The sequence below is a fragment of the Psammomys obesus genome, unplaced genomic scaffold (assembly GCF_907164565.1).
Source record: "Psammomys obesus unplaced genomic scaffold, mPsaObe1.curated_primary_1811, whole genome shotgun sequence".
NCBI classification, from domain to species: domain Eukaryota; kingdom Metazoa; phylum Chordata; class Mammalia; order Rodentia; family Muridae; genus Psammomys; species Psammomys obesus.
The window spans coordinates 7476756-7491022 of record NW_026590062.1 but is presented as its reverse complement, the minus strand read 5'-3'; positions in this window follow the sequence as shown (position 1 = coordinate 7491022).

Sequence of the window (14267 nt, the reverse complement as noted above, 5' to 3'; positions counted from 1 at the left end):
CACACACACACACACACACACACACACACACACACACACACACACACGTGAGGGCCTGAGTTTGGTTCCCCAGCACCTGTGTAAAAGAAATGCCGTGTTTGTTTTACACGGGATCACTGGGAGATAAGGCCGTGAAAGGCCCTGACACCGGCTGGCCAACTTAAGTTCAGTGAGAGACCCTGTCTCAGAAATAGGGTGCAGAGCGGCTGAGGAACATGGCTGACATTGACTTTTGACCTACAGACACTCACACACACACACACTCACACCTACACACACTCTCACACACTCACACTTGTGCATGCATACAGGTAGGAATGCACATTCGAAAAGCAGCTGCTAAAAGCTGCCAGAAAGATCGACCTGTCATAGCTTGCAGATGTGTTGATGGCCCGCAGTCCCTCATATTCACAGGCTTCGGTGACATAGGGACATCAGCCGAAATCCGAGTCACACACAAGCCTCTTTTTTTATTTTATTTTTGCCTCTGCCTCTAGCAGATAAAATGTGGCTCGGAGGCAATTCCGGCTTCAGTTTGTTTATTCGACTAACTTTCTCCAGTTTCTGACTTAAAACTGTCCTACCAGGCAGCTGGATACTGTAAAAAGCCACATGGTAATTAGGGTTTTCGTTATTGGGGTGTGTTTCTTTTCTGGTTGTTTTCTGGTTGTTTTGACAAAATACCTGACTGAAGGAAGAGACTGTTGGGGGGGGGTCGCAGTTTTGGAGTAAGGTCTGTTATGGTGGGGGGTGGGGGACATCGCAGCCTTTAGCAGCTGTGATGCCACCCAGCTCAGTTAACCCAGCGTAGAAACTGTCGAGGACAGGCTCAGGAGTGTGTTTCCCAAGCAGTTCTAGACCATGTGGCCACCCTTGCCTGTCAGGGCCTGAGGGGTTCTTCTGGAATGTAGACCTCTCTATGCTGGAAGCTGGTAGACAGAGATGGCCAGTCACCCCACTTATGACTCTTCCCCCAAAGCCTCTCCATAAGTGTGTCAGCCAATCCCGATAGTTGACAGGGGTGAAAACTGGGCTGGTGCCTCATCCCTCAGGACTGTCGCCTGCCCCTGCTTGGCAAGGCTGACCCTGAAGCTGTCAGCTGCAAGAAGCCACACAGTGCAGGGAGATGTCTAGATGGTTCCCTGGTAGGCTACTGCAGGGTGAGAAAATGCCTCAGTGGTCCTGGTCTTTGGTGAGGACTGGGGATGGAAAAGCTGTGTGTGTGTGTGTGTGTGTCTTGAGGGGGTGTCTCTGCCCCTCCTCCAGGCAAATGGAGTCCGAGGAAGAGGGAGTCCTAGGAAGGATTCAAGATGCTGTAACTCCTGCCTCAGCTGCTTCCCTCCCTTCCCAGAACTGATGTATAAATACCCGTGCATGCGTGCGTGCGTGCTTGTGTGTGTGTGTGTACGTTTCTTGACATATTGACGAAGCCCCAGTTTGCCAACCTTCGGGGCATAATGTGGGAACTATTTTCCTCCTAATCTGCCATAATGACATGTTTTATTATGCTATTTTGGGCATTTCTAGTGCTTTTGGTGTTTCATGTTTTATGTATTTTAACTAATGCTTTAATTTTAGTACACTATGCCCTGAGGGGACTTTACAAAGCTCACTTTGGAAAATCGACGGGGAACTCTCAGAGATGGCAGGCGATGGCTCTATCTATACACAGCTCCGTGTAGAGAAAAGAAGGTCTCAGGGGAAGGCAGGCCAAAGGTGCTTGAGCCTTTTCTTCTCAGCACAGAGGCAGGTGTGTCCAGGCTGTGACCTTCAGGCACCATATGTCCTGGGATAGCTGTGACCATGACCTTCCACGTCTGTAGATAATATCATCCTGTCCCGATGTCAAAAAGGTTAGCCATCCCTGACAACCTGAATATGCCCAGGGTCTTAGCTGTGCCGTTGTTTGCATGAGTCCCTCGATTTACAGTTGGAGAGGCATTTCCACAGTGATAACAGGTGGCATCTGGAGCTGGGGTCTTTGTGGGGTCATTAAGGTTAGAGCAGGGAACAGGGGTGAACCCCATGGTCTCATGAATGACTTCCTAGGGAGAGGAGAAACTGCCTCAGCAGCACACACCTGTAATCCCCGCACTCTGGAGGCTGGGAGAAGGAGAGGTAATGGTGAGAGCCTGTCTCCAGGAGAAGGGAGGGAGGAGGCAGGGACTTCAGAAAGCTTTTTTCTTTTACGATTAGATTAGAAAATCAACCAACAGGCAGGAGGGAGAGAAAGGGAAGAGGGAGAGGGAGAAAAGGGGGAGGAGAGAGAGAGGTGGGGAAAAGCATGAGAAGAAAGGCAGAAGGAGGGGGAGGGAGAAGACTTCCTTCGAGTTAGGACATAGCCGAAGGCTGCCACCACAGGCTGGCACCACTCTCTTGGACTTCCCAGACTCCAGAGCCGCAAGTCAGGCAAATTCCCATGCTTCACAAATGCCCCAGCCTGTGGCATTGAGTTATAACATCGGAAAATAGACCAAGTCTAGTTTCACTTGCGGATAGCTGGTCTCTGTATCAAGATGGTAAGCTGGGCTGACCCTCAGGCTGTGTCTCAGTGTGCCACACAGCAACCTCTGTGTTTGGAGCCGGCTCTTCTTAGCTATTTAGTTTGAGGAGGTCACTTGAATACTCCTGAGTCTCCACGTTCTCATCTGGGAGTTGGGCTGGAGCAGCATGCATGGTACCGGGGCCTGGGATGCTAGGCTCTGTGCCAGGCACTCAGAGTGGCTGAGGGATGGCTCAGCAGCCACCAAGCAGCAGGAAGGGCAACCGGTCCCTTTCTCAGTGGCTCCCTGTTCTCCAACCCAAACTGAGAGCTGTCCTCAAGGGTGTCCTTGACTCCTGCCTGTCTCAGCACTCTTAATCACTCCCACTAGTATCTTGAGTGGCAGTCGTGTTTTTCTGCTTTATCCTCTCCTCCCCATGTCCTCTTTTTGGAAAACTCCTATTCATCCTGCCAAGCCCAGTTCACACAGGTGCTCCCTAGGAAGCTGTTTGCTAAGTAGTTTGGCTAGGATTTGATCCCTCCCCATCCCCCCCAAAAAATAATGTTTCATGTGGAAATTAGATCTGAATGTAACAATATTGGTAGATGCGGCCTTTAAGAAGTGGTCAGGGAGCTAGGGAGATGGCTCAGTAAGAGCATCAATCTCAGAACCCACATAACAAAACAGGGTGTGTGTGTGTGTGTGTGTGTGTGTGTGATTCCAGTACTAGGAGGCAGACACAGGTAGATCCTTGGGGCTCGATGGTCAGCCTAGCCTTATTGGTGAGCTCCAGCTTAATGAGAGATCCTGTCTCAAAATCCAAGGTCTGTAGATGGTTCCTGAGGAATGACACCCAAGGCTGACCACTGAGCTCCACATGCAAATATACACACGTGTACATGCACACATACTGACACATGCACTCACACACATTCACACACTCAGACACACTGACACACATAACACACACACACACTCTCTCACACACACCTCCCTCCTTAGAAAAGAAGCAACATTAGAAAGGGGCGATTGGGGCGTTTAGAGGGATTACTGCCTTTCACAAGACAGAGTTTGTCCCTGCAACCATGAGGTTGATAAGGTAGAACCGCTCCTGTCACGGGGACTTTTCCGTATGCACTTTCTGCCTTCTAGAGCAGAGAGCAGAGAGCCCTCAGCAGACACTGCCTTCTGGCCCGGGGCTCCCACCTCACAACTGTAAACGGCCCCGTGACAGCCATAGGAAACGGAAGGTGACACTGACTGGATCATGGGACTGAACCATGGGCAAGGAGCGGCCAGTTTTTTGGGCAGAAAAACCTTTGCCACCTGGCTGACAGTCTCCTGAAGATGTGTTTCAGACCCTGGAGGTGCCACAAACCACACTGGGTTTCCTTCTTACGGGGACAGCGGGGGTGGGAGCTGTCGTTTTTGTTTCCTAGATAAACAAAATAAATATTGTAAATAAAGTTTTATTGGAGCAATGCCTGTTTCTCGGACAGGGTTGAATGGTTGCCGGGGAGACCATGTGACTCATGAACATATTTACCCCTTGGCCCTGAGCAGAAAAAGTTCGCCAACCCCAGCAAACGGGGGACAAAGGAGCCTAAATTCAGAGCCGCTTAGCAACTTGCTCCAGCAAGTCTAGCACAGCCTGGGGGGCCAGCCTGGAGCCCCACACTTTAAGGGGGTGCTCTGTCAGCGCCCTAAATATCACCCTCGCTTTCTTCTTCCGCGAGGCTCCAGAGTGGCAGCTTCAAGGGGCACCTGAAGCAGAAAAGAGGCCAGGGAAGCCACTTCCTAAAGAGCACAGCCGCGGGCTCATTCTCTAAACACTCACGTGTAAACTAGTAGCCCACGAGGAGGGTCCCTTGCTTAACTGTTCTGCTGGGCCCCGTTTCAGGGAGGCCGTCCCAGACAGGGCTTGCACAAAGTCCGCTCCTCTCCGGGCCTCGGGACCACCCCCTCGATGCAGGAGACAAATCTGCCCCTGCCCCAGACCCGCACAAGTCGGTGTCGACGGGGCTCTCAGCCCTGCCCCGTCTTTGCAGCGTAAGACAGAATTAGCCCCTCTCCCGTTTTCCTCTTTAATAAAGCTGTGCTGTGTCCCGTCCGTCGTACCCCACCCCCCTCTCCCACCCCTGCATTCCTCCGCTCTGAGTCCTCTCCTTCCCGGGCTGTAGGAAATGTCTTAGATTCTCTCACTGGGGTGTAATGGTTAAATTGCTACCAGCTGATTAAATAGCGGCAGCTCAGGCTGTAATCCTTAGCATGCAGGAACCCGGGAAGGCAGGGCCCAGCGCCCCGCTTAGCCCCTCTGACCCCGCCTGGCACCGCCCAGCTTTCCTCCTTTCATTTGTTCCAGCTGTTAACGGAATCCTCCTCCGGGAAGCCAGGGGCCGAGGGAGGAGGATAGGGTGGAGGGGAGGAGGGACACGAGGAGGATGCCTGGGCTCAGCCATCCAGGCTTTGCTCCAGGAGGGTTGGCCAACAACCCTGCCCTACGAAAACCACACACACACACACACACACACACACACACACACCACCCTCACTCACCCCCATGTCTCTCCCTCACACACATAGTCACACCTACACACCCCACCCTCATCCCCACCTCTCTCACACACACACCTACAGACTCCACACTCACCCCAGCTCTCTCTCATGCATACACACATACACACTTGCAGCACACACACACAGCACACACACCTCTGCTCTCCCACACACTCTCTCACAGACACACATGTGTGCTCACACACAGCCATCACTTCCCTGAACCATACACAGCCACACAAGCCCTCTCACGGGTAGAGTCACACCCTGCACAGTAACTCATTATTGGAAACTCCTTTCTACTCTACAGACCGAGGACCGCCCGGAGAAAGGAGAGAGCGCGCCCTCCCCCAGTTCCCTGCTTCTGACCCCACCCTCCAAACAGGAAGGGATGGAAGAGCCACCCCCACACTGACTCCACTCAGGGTTAAGGACTTGAGGGCTGTCTCCTCGGGGCAGTAGGATTTGAGAAAGGGCCTTGCTTCGCAGCCAGGGCTGGTTTTGGACTTGCCAATTCTCCTGGCTCAGCCTCCAGAGTGCTCGGGTTATAAGCGTAAACCACCATGCCTGGATAGAGCTTGGCGCCTCTCTGTGGCTGATTCATGGACAGGGACAATGGCCTTGCAAGGTGACTGTAGGGATGAAGTGAACCAGACTCAGGGCACCCAGGCCACACTGGCCTGAGGTGTATATGAATGCCTATCCAAAGGGGCCACAGGAGGGGGTACATGCAATCCCCAATCATCCCACAGTGCAAAGCTGTGTGGTTCAGACTTTCTGCACTTTTAGACTAGATGGGGGCCTTTGTACGCTGCTACCCAGGTGAGCTGAGCCCGTACCAGCTCCAACCAGCAAGCAGCTCGCTCTCCTGTCCGGTGCCCTGTGCTAAGAGTGTACCCATAATAGCTGGGCAATCAGCATCCTTGGGAAAGTAGATTTTTGTGGAAAGTTCAGTGGTGAAAAGTGGAGCATCTGACCTTGATTCATGCCCCTTCCTCATGCACGCTCAGCACAAGGAGAAACTGACCAGCTGACTTCAGAGAGGAAGTGGCTGCCAGGCCAAGCACTGTGTTCTCAGAAATAGCCTTCCGGGTCCACAGGAGAGGAGGGTCCTCAGAATGGATCAAAGGGAAACCGGGAGCAGCTGGGGGCAGCCTGGGCTTTCTGTGGCTGGGGACGTCAGGCTTGTTTGGCAAAGAGGGTAAAAAATGAAACAGAGATCATACTGAAACTCAACCAGAGATGGGAATTTCATACTGAGAGAGAGAGAGAGAGAGAGAGAGAGAGAGAGAGAGAGAGAAAGAGAGTCAGCCCAGAACTGAGAGGCCAATTCCAGGAACCACTAAAGCCAGGAGAAGTAAGAAAGTATTCATTGCATTCATTTCTCCCCAAGGGCTGCAGGGGTCATTTGTCAAAGCAGCCATCAGAAGCTCATACACTCTGCAAAGCACTGATCCCATTTTACAAATAGGGAAATCAAAACATGGGAAGGAAGGAAAAAGTTTAAAATCACACCGTAAAGGCAAGATTCTAACCCCCATCTGTAGTGAGAACTTTGGTTTCTTTAAAAACCCAGTTATGTTATATGAATATGTTTTTTGTTTTAATCCCAGGAGTGGGATATGGGGTCGCTCCAGATTGTCCACAGCCACTAGCTATGATTTGTTTCATGCTCTAGGAAGAGTGTGATTTTTGCCTGCTGCAGAGGCCTTCTGAAATCCCTCCTCCCCAGTTTTACAGCCCACTACAGCCCACCTGGGGTCTGAGTGTGGCTTGAGCCCAACACCTTAATCTGCCACCAGCTCTGACTCTCACAGTCTGCACTCATGATGTCACCGCCATTTATTGAGTTGTCAACCTACTGTGTGCCAGGCAGCTGAACGTAACCTCCACATCCCCTCAGTCAGCCCTACCGAAAAACACAGATGATAGGCATATCCTTCCTGGATGAGCACCCGAAAGCATGAGCTGGAAGCCGCCTTGGGGAAGCAGGGTTTGAACCCATGCCTGTCTCAATCTGAGCAGCAGATGTTTGACATCTGTACATACTACACTGCCCTTTGGTCACCTGCAAATGTGCCCCTCCTTTTAACTTGGTCTCCATGTTCCCACAGGGTATCTGATTTGAGAGAACAAGGAAGCATAGTCAAATGGTAAAAAACAAAAAAAACAAACAAACAAACAAACAAAAACAGACTTAGAATGAAGTTCGTGATGTTTTGTTTTGTTTGGGGGCTGGAAGGTAGGGCCTTGAACATACTAGGAAAGTTCTGAGGTACTTAGGCCACTGAAATACACCTCTACCCTTTGTGAATTATATTTCAAGCTATTGATCCTAATGCCTGGGAGGCAGAGGCAGGTGGATCTCAGTGAGTTTGAGGCCAGCCTGATCTACAGAGCATGTTTCAGCACAGCCAGGGCTACATAGAAAACCCCGTCTCAAAAAAACCAATACATACATATGTGTCCATACATAAGGAAACCTGATGAGGGACCAGGTGAAAATTCTCATAGTGTAACTACTTCCCCATCACCTATCTCCAGCTGCTGATTCAGTCACCAAACAGAGACCTGGGGAGAGCTACCCAGAACCAGGCTGGAATTTCTCCTGCCAAGTCCAAGAGCCATGGGTAATCTCAGGAGCACTAATAGCCAGAAAATAGAGCCAATTATAGCAAGTAAGCCATTAAAGTATTGCTATCATTGAGTTTGTACACATACACACACACACACACACACACACACACACACACACACACACACGACTTGGGAGGAGAAATTCCAGCCTGGTTCTCCATAGCTCTCCTGAGTCTCTGTTTGGTGATTGCATCAGTAGCTGAAGATAGGTGATCAGGGAAGTGTTTACCCTATGGAAATCTACACGAGGTCCTCATCAGGTTTGCTTTGAAGGATCAGGCCTTAAACATTTAGCAGCTTAGTCTCCATATGGGATCCTTAGTAAGGGGATCAGGGACTGTCTCTGACATGGACTCCATTGCCTGCTTCTCGATTACTTACCCCAGGTGGACAACATTGCCAGGCCACAGAGGAAGAGGATACAGCCAGTCCTGATGAGACTTGATAGGCTGGGGTCAATTGGTAGGGGAAGAGGGTTCCTCCTTTCTGAGGACTAGGGGAGGAGGATAGGGGGTAGAGGAGGATAGGGGGTAAAGAAGGAGAGAGGGTGGGGCAGGGAGGAGATGAGGGAGAAGGCTAAAATCGAGATGTAAAGTTAATATATTTAGAAAACAGTAAATTTAAATTCAAAAAACATTTTAGCACAATGTGGACCACAGTTTTAGTAGTAAGTCTTAGACTCCACTGCCCACCCTCCTTTTGTTGTTGTTTGGTTGATTTTGTTTTGACTTTTGCAGAACCCAGGGTTTCATGGGTGACAGAGGAGCACCCTAACCACTGGGCTACATACCCCAACCCTTGGTGCCCTCCCTTCGATGACTCAGCATTGGAGACTCAGGAATGTTAAATGGTTTGCCTGGGGTCAATGACTTGGAACTGTGAGGGGTGGGGTCTGGATAGGATTCCAGTTCTTGTCATTTTCCTTGCAGGAATGGACGTTCCTGCCTGTTGAAGAAGAAACATAAAATAAAACAAAACAAAATAAAGTAAAGCAAAATAAAGTAAAGGCAGGATCAACTTTGCAAGCAGTATATGCTCCAGAGCTGCCCTGGGCCTGGTGATTAGAAGCAGGAAGTGATGGGGTCACCAAACAAGCGAAAGGTCTCTGTTTCAGAGTGCTGAAGGCGCAGCTGGGGAGGGAAGGGGAGTGAGACAGCAAGATGACAAGTTCAAGTTTAAAACCAACTGAGATCTCATTCTGAGCACTTGAGCATCCAAGAGCTGGCTAGCAGCCGGCCAATTAAAAGCAATTTCATCTCTAGCGCCTCTTTGAGAGTTATTTAAATAAGACTTAAAAATTAATCTCTCATTTATCCCCAGAATAAAACAAAATGCCTCCCTCCCCCTTCAGCTGAGCCACTTGATTCAAAACGACGAGGTGTGCTGTGAAATTAACCTTATTAATCCCAGGCCCGAGCGCCAGCTCTTCTCTGCTGGCTTGGGCCCGTCTCCATCCCTCGCCTCTCTGTTACATGAGTATTCTTTCTGTAGATTCAAAGGCTGCAGAAGAGGCTGAGACTCACAGATGGTAAATATCCTTCGTAGCGTGTTTAGAAGAGCAGAGAGCATGGCCTAGGCACCCGGGACGCCTGCGCTTGGAAAGTGTCTCATCCTGAGTGTGGCTACATAAGGATTCCAAGGTTGGAGGACACTTAGAAAGGAAACACACGCGTAAGGAGAGGCTGGAGGTTAGGTGCTGGGTGGGGCAGCGGTCACCTGTAATTCCACCTTCTGGAGGCTGATCCAGGCGATCCCCCTGAGCGAGCTGACTAGAAAGACTACCCAGGCTTGACCGGCAGACCCTGCCCCAATGAATAAGGCAGAACAACTGAGGATGAATCCTGCTGTTAAGCCCCATGCACACACTCATGTATTCATACCCATGTATCCACACTCATGTATCCATACCCGTGAGAACCCATCCACGCTGAGTGTGTGTGTCTCCCTGAAATGCACCCACACGAGGGACGGGTTAGCCAATGACTCTGACTAAAACAATGCTTAGAAGCCATTCTGATAAGCCAGACCTCAAGGTGCATATCTCTTCGTCCCTGCTATTGGGGACACTGAGGCAGGAGAATAGCAAGTTCAACACCTGCCTGGGAAACAGACTAAGACGTTGTCCCAGAGTTTTACAAGGTCTGGAGAGGTGGCTCGGTGTTTAAGAGCACTGGCTGCTCTGGCAGAGGATCTGGGTTTGCTTTCCAGCGCCCACGCGGAGGCTCACGACTGCCTGCGACTCCACTTCTAGGGCGTCTGACATCTTCCTCTGGCCTCTGTGCTTACCAGGCACGATGTCTGATGCTGATGAGAACGTGGTGAGCTGTGAATTCTTCATCTAGAGGTGACTTAAATATATGGGAGGAGGTGGACTCTATCTACAGGAAGGAATGTGGCTCCAGCGACCGTCCCTAAAACGCCAAGGCACAGCCATACACTAATTTACAGAGCCAATGTCACTGAAGATGATTCCCACCCAAGTCTCCGAGATCCCCAAAGCCCAGGCTCTCAAGAGCAGCTTTCAAACCCTGCACCTCCTCCTACAGGCAATGGGGGAGCTGAAGAGAGAGTGAGCCTGTTAGAATATCATCATCTCAGAGGTCAGAAAGTTGCCTTTCCTGCCTCACATCAATTTCTTTTATGCTGGGTTCACTGCCTCTGGTCCGGTTTCTAGGAGACAGGCAGACCTGCTCATAAAACCCCCAAAGCCCGAGGAGTGGGTAATTAAGTCCATCTCAGCCGGCTCCTCCCAGGCCTTTCTTCTTAAGGACCTGTTGGCTCTGGCTTTGATCTCCGCTGCTCTGCCCTGAAGCTCCCTGGCCGCTGGAGTGTGGGAATAGCCAAGGTCTGACACCCGTGGGACAGGAGCACCGGAAGGAGGAGAGGGGTTCAGGAGCCTCCGCCTGGCCCTGTCACACACTGTGTCCCGAGGGGGGAACTTCCGCCGCCGCCACCTGTCCACCCGACCACCTTTGACAGACTCTCAGAGCCAGACAAGGAATTTCTTGGAGGGACTCTGGCTCTTACTTCGTTCAACAGGTTATGAGAGAGGGCTGAGATCGGAGCCGGGGGGGGGGGGGGGGGGCATACAGAGACAGGGAGAGGAAGGGGCGGTGAAAGAGAGAGGGAGAGAGGGAGGGAGAGAGGAACAGAGAGTGGGGAGAGAGTGAAAGAAAGGGGGAGAGAAGGAGAGAGCTCGAGAGTGAGCGAGAACAAGCTGCTTCCTTCTTCGGGTTGAGTCAGTGGGACCCCTCCCTGCCCTGTGGTCCCTCCCGTTCTCAGTTCCGAGGCTGCAACTCCTGCCAAATGACTCACTGACGTGGGAAAGTTAATTTATTTTGGCAGCCGTTCCCCTAGCTCTGAGAAGTGGAGACTGCACACCTTTTGCCTCAGAAGACACAAATTAGGGTGGTGATTCATTCATTCCCCTTCTTTCATTCATTCTCTGAGTCCCCGATTATTGCTACCCCATTAAAATTCCGCCTATTGTTTTCTCTCTGGGGGAGGAGACGGGAGGCTTAGCCAGGCGCTCTGTGAGTGTGTACTCAATGACAACACCACACAGCTAATGTGACTGAGCAGTCGACGGGTGTGTGTCAGCCTGGAGCTCAGGGAGGTCGAGGTGACCCAGCCATGTCATTACAACTGCTACTAAGTGGCAGGGAGAAGGCCAGCCCAGGAGCCTGCCCTGCACTTGTGACCCACCTGTGACATTCTGAGCATGAGCGTGGGGCAGGGGTGTGACTCTGCTAGCTTCTCCCGCCTCTCTCTCTCAGCCGTCTGTCATCTATTTATCATCTATCTATCAATCTATCGTCTATCTGTCATCTATCATCTATCGATCTATCACCTATCTGTCATTTATTTATCGTCTATCAATCCATCTATCTACTTATCTGTCTACTTATCTTTCTATTTACCTACCTTTCTATTCCTCTATCATATATCTATCATCTCTATCTATCTCTCTATCTACCTCTATCTCTCTCCCCAGTGTTGCTGTGTCGCTCTGGCTTTGTCTGGAGCTCATTATGCAGCTCAGGCTGGCCTTACATGTGCAGCAATCCTTACACCTCAGCCTTCCCAGTGCTAGGATAACAGCCCTGACACTTGAGAGACTGAGGCAGGAGGATCACAAGTTCAAAGCCTGCTGGGGCAACTTAGTGAGGTTGTCCCTAAAATGAAAAAGGGTTTTGTTTTGTTTTGTTTTGTTTTAAGGGCTGGTGTAGTGTTTGCTTAGCATGTGTGATACCCAGGCTTCCTTTCTCAGCACGCCTTGCGCTATTCTATTGTTTGTAGCCTAGGCTAGCACAGTATCGCCGTTGCTGATGACCTTGAACTTTGGTTACTTCCACAGCGTGCAGCATCAGCTCAGGTTCATGTGGTGCTGGGGATGGAGCCCAGGGCTTTGTGCATGCTAGGCAAGGGCTCTACCAACTGGACTGGAAAGCCAACCCTAAGAGTCTGTTCTCTCTTGCCACCGTGTAGTCTAAGGGGTGGGACTCAGGTCATCAGACTTGCAGAAAGCACCAGCTTACTGAGCCATCTCACTGGCCCAGGTGCCCCTTTCTTATGTCTATAACTCTCCCTCAGTATCAAGGGCACTGTTTGTTTCTTTGTTCATTTGTTTTGGGTTTTAGGTGTTTTTGAGACAGGGTTTCTCTGTGTGCAGTGGCTCTTGTTGTCCTGGAACTTACTCTGTACTCGAGGCTGGTCTCAAACTCACAGAAATCTGGTTGCTCTGCCTCTTCCTCCCAAGTGCTGATATTAAGGGTGTGTGCCACCACGTCCTGGCAAGGGTACTGTTTCAGCTGGGCATGCCTAATCCCAGACAACAGGTCCTGCGGCCATGCTGTGTGCTCACCAAACACCAGGGCTTCATTCTGTAATACAAACAGATCCCCCTCCACACCATCCTCCTCCAACAGAGTGACTAAATTCTGACTGATGAGATGTGAGTGTAGGGAGCAATGGTTTTCAACCTCCAATGGGGTCACGATCCACAGGTTAAGAACCAATGGTGTAGGGGATAATGGACAGTCACTTCTGGGATGCACCCTACATCTCCCAGGATCCTTTGCTGCCATGGACAGGGCCATCAGTTTTCACCCGGATGTTCTTATTATGTTTATATCTAAAATACCCCCAGTGGCTACATGCAGAAGCCTAGCAACTTGATTCAGGGGGAATCAAGTCATTAGAGGGGGCGTGACCTTGGAAAATATACTCAGGCTCCTCCTCCCTCCCTCTCCCTGCTTCTCCAACTCCGAGGTGTGAGCAGCTCTCCTTTGACAGGCTCACCAAACCAGCCAGAACTGATAAGCCGCCAAACCGTTTTCTCCTTTAAGTTGATCTCCCACAGATCTTTAGTCACAGCAATGGAAAGCTAACCAGCGCAGGAATCCGATGGGAAGGGTTATATTCACAGCTGTCAGCACCCCTTCATGAGCCCTGCTGCTCTGAGGTAGGTTCTTTGGCATAATGAGATTTGGTCTAGGGTTTCTTGGAAAAGGGCTCACCCCGTGGGAACTTCAGCTTCTGGAAGGAACAGACACAGGGCCTGGCAGATTCTAGACCTTCAGTGGGTATTTATAGGCCTGACTGGGAGGATTTCTCATTCCAGTGGCCACAGGTCCACAGTGAAGCTTCCTGGAGGGATGAGGAGGATTCCGGCATGGACTCAGCGCCATCTTTACTAAAACTGAGGGTGATGCTCCTCTTCTTCCCTGATTCCCTCCACTTCTTCCTCCTTTTCCTTCCCTTCCTCTTCCTTCTTCACCCTCTTCTTCCTCTGCCCCACCCTCTAGCACACCCCCAGCACAATGCAGAACAACTCCAGTAGCAATGCCAAGAGCCTGTCTGTCAGGTCAGCCATGGCTATACAAATATTGAAGCTTACTCCCTCCCAGTATCCTGTACTGTTAAGGAGAGGCCCGGCCAAGTGGACTCCAAGCTGAAGCATTCCTTCCAGATGTTTATAGACAATCAACAACTAAGGATTTGCTCAAAAGCTAAATTTCCTCTTAGCCAAAGCCCAGAAATACCTTTTAAACCCTGAGCAAACAAGTGAGAAACAACTTCATTTTTCCCACAAAGGAGCCCTCAGAGCTTTGAAGGGTTTGGCTGTTCCAGGAAGCAAGCTGGCTGCAAATGGCAGGCTTTGGGAGGAGTCTCCCATACTGGCCACAACAGAGCACACAGGAGTGACCCTTGGTTCCAGCACAGCCACTGGCCCTAGGCTGTACTGACAGCCTGACTTCAGGCTGCCCATGGACGCAGAAGGCATACCCAGGTCCACTCAGTGACCACCGTCTCAAAATGAAACCAGTAATTGTTTAAATCATCATCATCAACATCATCATCATCATCATCATCATCATCATCATCATCAGTGAAATAAACCAGGGGAGGTGCAGCCAGATGTTACAAGGCTGAATAAGAATTTGCTAGAATCAGCACTGACCTTACAAATTCTGGCCGACACTTATTGAGTATGTACCATGTGCCAAATTAGGGCTTAATACAAAGCCTCTATAGCATTTCTCCTACAAACCGTTAAGGTGAGACTGTTGCTACTCCTCTCTGACAGAG